Genomic DNA, 7,456 nt, shown 5'->3' with positions numbered 1-7,456 from the left:
GGATTAGACTTCTTGGCTTTTTATTTTTCTGTTTGATGATGACTCTAGTTTTGTTTCCACATTTGTTTGTGCGTTTAGAGTTCTTGAGGTTAGGGGTATGGATGGAGGGCCTTAGAGAGCCATACAAATCTTGAATTACAATACCAACAGGCTTACCAATGAAGGGAAAAGGAAAAGAATGACAAGAACAGCAGTGATGACAAGTCGAGGCTTAGGGTGCAATACTTGAAATTGTTTTGCAATTTGCCTTAACTGTGGGGTTAGACACAATTACAGTCCTATTGCACTGACAGCTAATTCCAGAACACAATAAAGCATAGATTTGTCATAGCAGAAAGAATACTAAATGCACAACATAAAGCACTAAGCACCTTGTAAGCAAATCAGAATGGTAGGCTGAGAACATGAGGAGTTAGGGTTTATCTTGGACCACTGTCTTAAAAATTAAATGATGATTCTTTATGTAGATCTACCAGCAGGAAATGCCAAAAATGTGTGAGAAAAAAGATTATCCACAACCCAAATAGTGTGTGCAAACACAGAAAATCAAATAAAAATAGTAAACTTCAGAAGTATGAAAGACAAACTTGAGGGAAAGTGGGAAAGCTGAACACTGATAGTCCTTATATTCAGCTGAAAGTCTGATTTCATCAGTTCTGTCAAAAGCACAGATGAGCCATAAGCAAGTCTATAGTAAAAAGGGCTGAAGTAGGTCCACAATGAAGATTTCGAATTAAAATGGAAATAAACCTTTAAGGTTATGAGCAAGAGTAGAAAACAGACTCCAAAACATTTCACCAGGCCATGAGATTTTTCACATAAGAGGACCAGAATAATAAGCAGTAATTACATGAATCTGGGAGTTAATACTGCTGAGTTCTAGAGTAGGGTGCTTGAGGCAGCTATTTTTTGGTTCACCTTATTTTAGAACGTCAATATTAAGAAATTTTGTAAATTTTGGTTTACTTGTATGTGTTCACTTGCTTTTGCCTTCTTCCCATTGGTTCTGTCAGGAAATATATTTGGAGGAGAGATACTCCAGCTTTAGAAGAAAAGGAGGTTTTTGACTTTACAGAAGTGGTTTGGTATTTCTAATGAATGGACTAGAACACTGTGTCTTCTGTGTGCATTTCTACACCTATTTGTGACTGTGTATTACAATGTGGAAGTGTATTCTGTTGCTCAGTTTTATTTTAACTTGAAATATTGTGATATTTTGTGACTAAGCCATGGAAAACTTCATTTTCTAGTATTTACTTCTTGTTATTAGTAACGATGTCTTTCAGATTACTTGTTCAGTTACAGCTTGCATCACTATGACTCACCAAAAATCCTGCTTTGCCTGACTGGAGTGCTAGACAGTTTGAGCAAAAATGTTCCCAGCTTCTTTGTAGAGGCTGAGCCTGTGGATTTTTGTTTCTTTTGTCTAAAGACAGAAAGCTCAGGGGCTGAAGACGATGTAAAGATCTCGCTTCTAAAATCCTGGTGAGATTTACTGCTGTATGAATGTCGGCTACATGGCACATACTTGGCCATGATGAGACCTCCCACAAGTGCTGACTGTATGAGCAGGGTTTACAGGGTTGAAAAGAAATATTTTCCTTGGAAAACAGAAACTGTAAAAATCAACACTAAAAGTAAGTAAACTCCAATTTGGACTAATCCAGATATTTTTTTTACACTGATCAGAGACTCCTCTTATGGTGGACTGTGAAAGCTGAAGTATACCAGGCTGATTTGAATCACCTATCTGAAAATCATAGTTTTGCAAAATGGAGGTGTCTGAATTTCAGATACCAGTTTTAAGTTCAAATGCATCTATTTTGAATTCTTTATACTTTATTGTTCAACTTGGTTTTCTGTAATTGAGAAGGACTGAAAACTCGCTGATTCTGGGAGAAATCACTCAGACATGAAGTTTGATTCTGCCGTGGTTAGCCCAAGAAACAACCTGTCTTGAACTGTAAAGAATTTTGAGGGCAAAGTTCCCTATTCAGCTACCCTGCATTACTTGCTGAAGTTCTCAGTAAATCAGCCTTTCTCTGCAATTTCTGGTCAGATTTTGTATGCAAGAGTGTGCTTCCAAGATATTCACATGGAAGCCAATGGCTTCCTGAACCTGTTTTTCAAACACATTGCCTTTTGTCTTCTTGAAAAATCATTTGCTACCCATTGTGCAGCACCACTGTCTCTTCTTCCTACACCTATGGAAAACATATTTTCAGTGCTGTTTCATTTTGTTTTTTGTTGGTTGGGTTTTTTTTGTTTGTTTGTTTTGTTTTGTTTTGTTTTGTTTCTACCTATGAATTCTTGTCTCTGCTTGTTTGAACTACTTTCCATGAAAATAGGCATATTCTTTGGGAACTCATTAGACAATTTAAAACTTGAGTCTTTACCTCTGGAAGTCCCATCTGACATAGCAGACAATAGATACTACCACAGCAATAGAAGACTCCAAACTGCTCCTACAGTAGTCTGAGGTATTTTTCATGCATTTGAAAATGACTAGAAGATAATTCAGAATTTTTAAATCATGATTTTAAATTGCTTCAATGCAGCACCAAATGTGATGAGAGTATCAGCTGGGTGTGAGTGCAGTTATGTGCAGGATCTGGTATGAAAGCCCCAGTCCAAGCCCTGTGCTTGTGCTCTCCATTCTGTACCTCAAAATGTGTTGACCCAGTTTCAAATTAGATTTGCTATCTGGGCTTTTTGTATTACCACAGATGAAATACCCAGCAAAATCTTTGTTGTCAGCTGCTGATAGTTATCCCTCCTGAAGCCACCAGGAGCTGCTGGAGCTTTTACTAAGCTTGTCTTGGCTGCAGCTTGCTTGTCACTCAACTGTATATCTTGCAGTATGCCTGTATCTTCTTATATAAAAACAAGATGTTGTGAGTAAGAAAGGTGAACCGAGATGGTTGAATCTTGTGATGATTTTATTACATCTGCATCTGCAGCTTGCAGTTGAGTTGATTAAATTTTTTTACTTGAAAAATGTAGTAAGTTAGAAGAGTATACCGATTTTTTCCCATCACTGACAAAATTGTGATTATTTTCTCTTGAACTCATTTCTATGTCTTTTAGAAGAATGACATAGGACATTGTCCCCAAAAGGAATGAGTTCAACAAACATGATCAATTAAAATCAAATAGAAAAGGAAGTTGAGGCTGCTTTCATCCTTCCTGTGAAGAAAGGATTAACCCCTCTCATCAAAAGTTTTCAGCCCAGAAACTATGATGCCTTATGTAGTGATGCTCAGCTCCTGCATTGGGCTATTATTTTTACCTTTTACTGTTTGAATATAGTCTTTATTCTTGTCAGATGTCCACATTTTATTGCATGTATTTATATATTCATCGGAGACAGCACAACTATAAAAAAGTTGACAGAAGAGATTTAAAAGGTTATATTTAGTTCCTGAGAAACACTCTTCAGATTTTCTCTGAAGTCACTGATCCCCAAATCACCTCAACATATATTTTACATTGCTGTTCATCATACAGTCCACAATGGTGTACAGTTCTATCTGTGCCTGGTTAATAATAGGGAGTTAAGTAGACATCATTTTAGCACTCTTCTTTCCTCTCTGAATTACTACCTACTTGTTTGTTTGTTTTTTGTGTTTTTCCCAAATACATAAGCTTTCATAATCTTCCTTCCCTGTGCTTTTTGTCATTATTTTAATTTTATATGAAAATATAAGATGCAGCTGTGAGTACTTTGACATCAGGCTATTTCTTTCTTTAGTGTTTAGTTGTTGGTCCCTACTGTCTTCTTTTTTCTTAACAGCTGCCTCCTAAAACAACAACATCCTTTATTCAACTACTTGTGCATACTCTGTATGAAATCTGTTTTTCAATTTCTGTACTAATAGTATGCCTGACAGGTGCCTTCCTAATCTTCACAGCATAAATTTTCAAGAAAATATTTTCTATTATGTGTAAAATGTGTAAATATTCCCTTCTGAAGACATTTCATTTGTAAATGCATTTTCTGTTTAGTGTGTTTTTTTCAGGAGCTGGCTCTGTTCCATTTTCTACCATCAACAGCATGGATTGAAGATGTATATTTTTGTGTCTTACGTTATTCCTGAAAAGTTAAGTACTATAAAAGTGGTGGGTTTTTTTTTTTTTTTGGTTGGGTTATTTTTTTTATTTTATTGTTGTTGGGTTTACCTTTTTTTCATTTGAAGCATATTAAAGTATCTGAAGCATAGTAGGTGACAGAAGGAAAAGATGGTGGAGGCAATCTCATTTGATTGATGATTCTGTATTTATCTCCAATGCCTTTTAATCAATTTAGCTTTAAAAGATGATGTCACCAAAATGAAAAAAACAATGGCAAGCATCTGATTAGATGGCAGAGTTAAAGGTGCTTTTGATATCTAAACTTAATATTTTTCTGGAAGTGAAATAAATATAGATTGGCCATAATTTTGCAGAAACCATACAATTGAAGTTTTCTGCTGGGAATGGAGCTTCAGTTTTGAATACATCAGTAAAACCTAAGAGATGGATGTAGGTGCCTAAGAGCAGAATTTGGGATCTGAATTTTTTGATTTCTTTTTCTTGGATAATTTTCAGCTTCTCCTTCTATCAACGCCCAGTCCTCTATAGTCTCTTAATGCCTCTTTCTCTGGGGGCAGAAAGGATCCCAAACACCTGCCATATACTTTTCCTTGAGGTATTTCTGGCCCTTGATTGGCAGCAGCTTCTAAAATTGTTTGACAGCCATGCTGCAAACTTACTGGCCAATGCGAAATTTCTTTACAGTAACCCTGAAGGAGAAGTGTGTCATGACTATTGAAGAATATGTATTTAACTTGATAGTGACCTAAGACAGACTAGAGCATTCACTCTAAATACTGGGCCATTTTAAAGATGCAGTATATAGCAGAGAACATGAATGGTCCCTCTTTTCTCCTCCTTGTTACATGAGACTTACGTATTTACTATCCCAGAGGATGCCTTGGCTACAGGTTCTCATTTTGAGATCATAGGTTTCTGCTGTCCAGCCCCAAATGTCAAGACTGTGCTGTTGGATTAATTTTTTCTTGCTAAATTTAATCTAAATAGAATTAATATTCTTGCTTTCCAATAATACCTTTCCCCCTCCCAATTTATTTTCATGAGTATTGTATTTATACTGATTTTTACAAAGTTTAGATCTGTACAGTTATTTCAGTTATCTGCAGTATCTGTTATTTCATCACTTCAACTGTAGGTATATGGTGTAATCTAAAGCCTTGGAATTTATCCTAAATGTCATATTGCATCCTTGGTCTCAATCACAAAAATAATTGAAAACAAATTTAGTGATCATGATTCCTTGAATCATAATATAACCCTCAAAAGATCATGTGATCCAACCTTTCATGAGTGAGAAAGCCTAGATGAGATTACACAGCACCCTGTCCAATTGCATCTTGAAAGCCTGCAGTGAATGGGACTCCACCACATCCCAGGATATTGTTCCCTGGAGTGAAGGATGGTTCCCAGTGCAAAAAGATTATTTCTTAAGTTGAAACAAAACCTATACCCATTGCACCTTTTCTTCTCTCTTTCTTTATAAAGAGAAAGCTTATACTCTCTTTCTAACATCCTTTAAATACTGAAAGACTCTGATGAGGTTCCCAGTGAATTTCCTCTTCTCCTGGGACATGAGACCTGAATCCTTCAGTCTTTCTTCACAGGCCAGGTTCTCCTGCCTTTTGGTCATCTTCATGGCCCTACTTTTGAACTATCTCCAGTCTGTCCACATCTTTCTTGAATTATGTGGGCTAGAACTGAGCACAGCAGTCCAGATGTGGGATAACGAGTGCTAAGATTAGGATGATCATGTCTGCATCTCTGCTAATAATGCCCCTGTAGATGCAGCCCAGGATCTGATTTGCCTTTGCTACCGCTACTCAACTGACTCATGTTCAGCTTGTTGTCCACGAGGACCTCTAGCATGGTTTCTGTGGCTCCCTAGCCACACAGATCCTAGTCAGTACAGGGCTCTTTGGTTATCCTGACCCAGGTGCATAACTTTGCTCTTGCTTTGGTTAGACTTTGTGCAGTTCTCTTCCTGCTAGCCCTCTGTATTTCAGCCTGACAGGTCTCTTTGTAAGACGGCTCTCGCTTTGGATGTGTCCACTTCAATACACAGCTTAGCATCATCATCATACCCAGGGAGGGTGATTTCAAACCCATCATCTGAGTTATTCATGAAGATGATGAAGATGTTGAACAGTGTGCTACCCACTATTGATCCATTGGGGACTGCACATGCAGACAGGCTGCCAACATGAGGAAAAAATCCTGTATTATTTCTCAACCTATACTTTTAGAAGTCCGTATGTAGCAGAGTTTGTGTTACATTGGTTTGTTTTGTTTTTGCTTGTTTTTTTTTCCCCTAGCATATTAAAAATATAGTCACTAAATAAAATAGAGTGTAGCTTTTGCTGGTAGAAGGCAAGAGATGGGGGGATAGATCTGCTCCTATAATCTCTCAGCAATCTTGAAGGCAGGAGTAGCTGGGAGGATTGAAACTCAGTGTTATTTTCTTTCAGTTTTTGGCTGGACAGAAGTATTGATGTAAGATCAAGATTAAGGATTTTTAGTGTGATTTCCCAATAAATCTCTGTAAAGAGAGAGGATATTTTGATTGGCTACTGTGTTGTCTTTATTTTTCAATTCAATTTTTATTTTTCAATTTCAATTTTTATTTTTCAATTTCAATTTTTATTTTTCAAGAATGCAAACTCAAGTAATGCAAATTCTTGGGCCAAATCTTTCATGTGAAAGAGAAATGGGGAGTCCTTCTGCTTTCCTTTCCCTCCCACATGTCCTATGTGCCCAGGAGAGGCTAGGAGAGGAAGTGTAAGGGCCAGCAAAGGTTTTGAGCAAGCAGACAAGTGGCATCCTCAGAAGCAGTCTGGCACCATGGCAGTATGTGTGTGAGGGATTATGAGGAGCAGGGAAGCACTCCAGAGGTGATTCTGCTTTTTCTGTGAAGAGACCATAACTCACAGAGCATTGGTTATCTGCTTGTAACTGGGAGGCAATGTAGCTCATGTGGTAGTTCATTCTGGAGCATGATTCTCCTGTCTATTAAGCAGTTTAATAATCTACTCCATTCCCTCCCTCCAACAGAATTATAGAATAGTTTAAGTTGGAAAGGTCCTTGAGAGGTCCTCTAAGTCCATCATTAAGTCCACCACTAAACCATGTTCCTCAGTGGCCCATCTACACATCTTTTAAACGCTTTCAGGCATGGTGACTCAACCACTTCCCTGGATAGCCTGTTCTAGGGTTTGACAACCCTTCTGGCAAAGAAATTTTTCCTAATATCCAATTTCAAACTACTCTGGTGCAACTTGAGGCCATTTCCCACTGTCCTGTCACTTGTTACCTGGGTGAAGAGCCCAATCCCCATCTGGCAACAACCTTTTCTCAGGGAGTTGTGCAG

Source organism: Poecile atricapillus, chromosome Z (genome assembly GCF_030490865.1).
Source record: "Poecile atricapillus isolate bPoeAtr1 chromosome Z, bPoeAtr1.hap1, whole genome shotgun sequence".
Classification (NCBI taxonomy): Eukaryota; Metazoa; Chordata; class Aves; order Passeriformes; family Paridae; genus Poecile; species Poecile atricapillus.
This window is presented reverse-complemented; position numbering follows the sequence as displayed.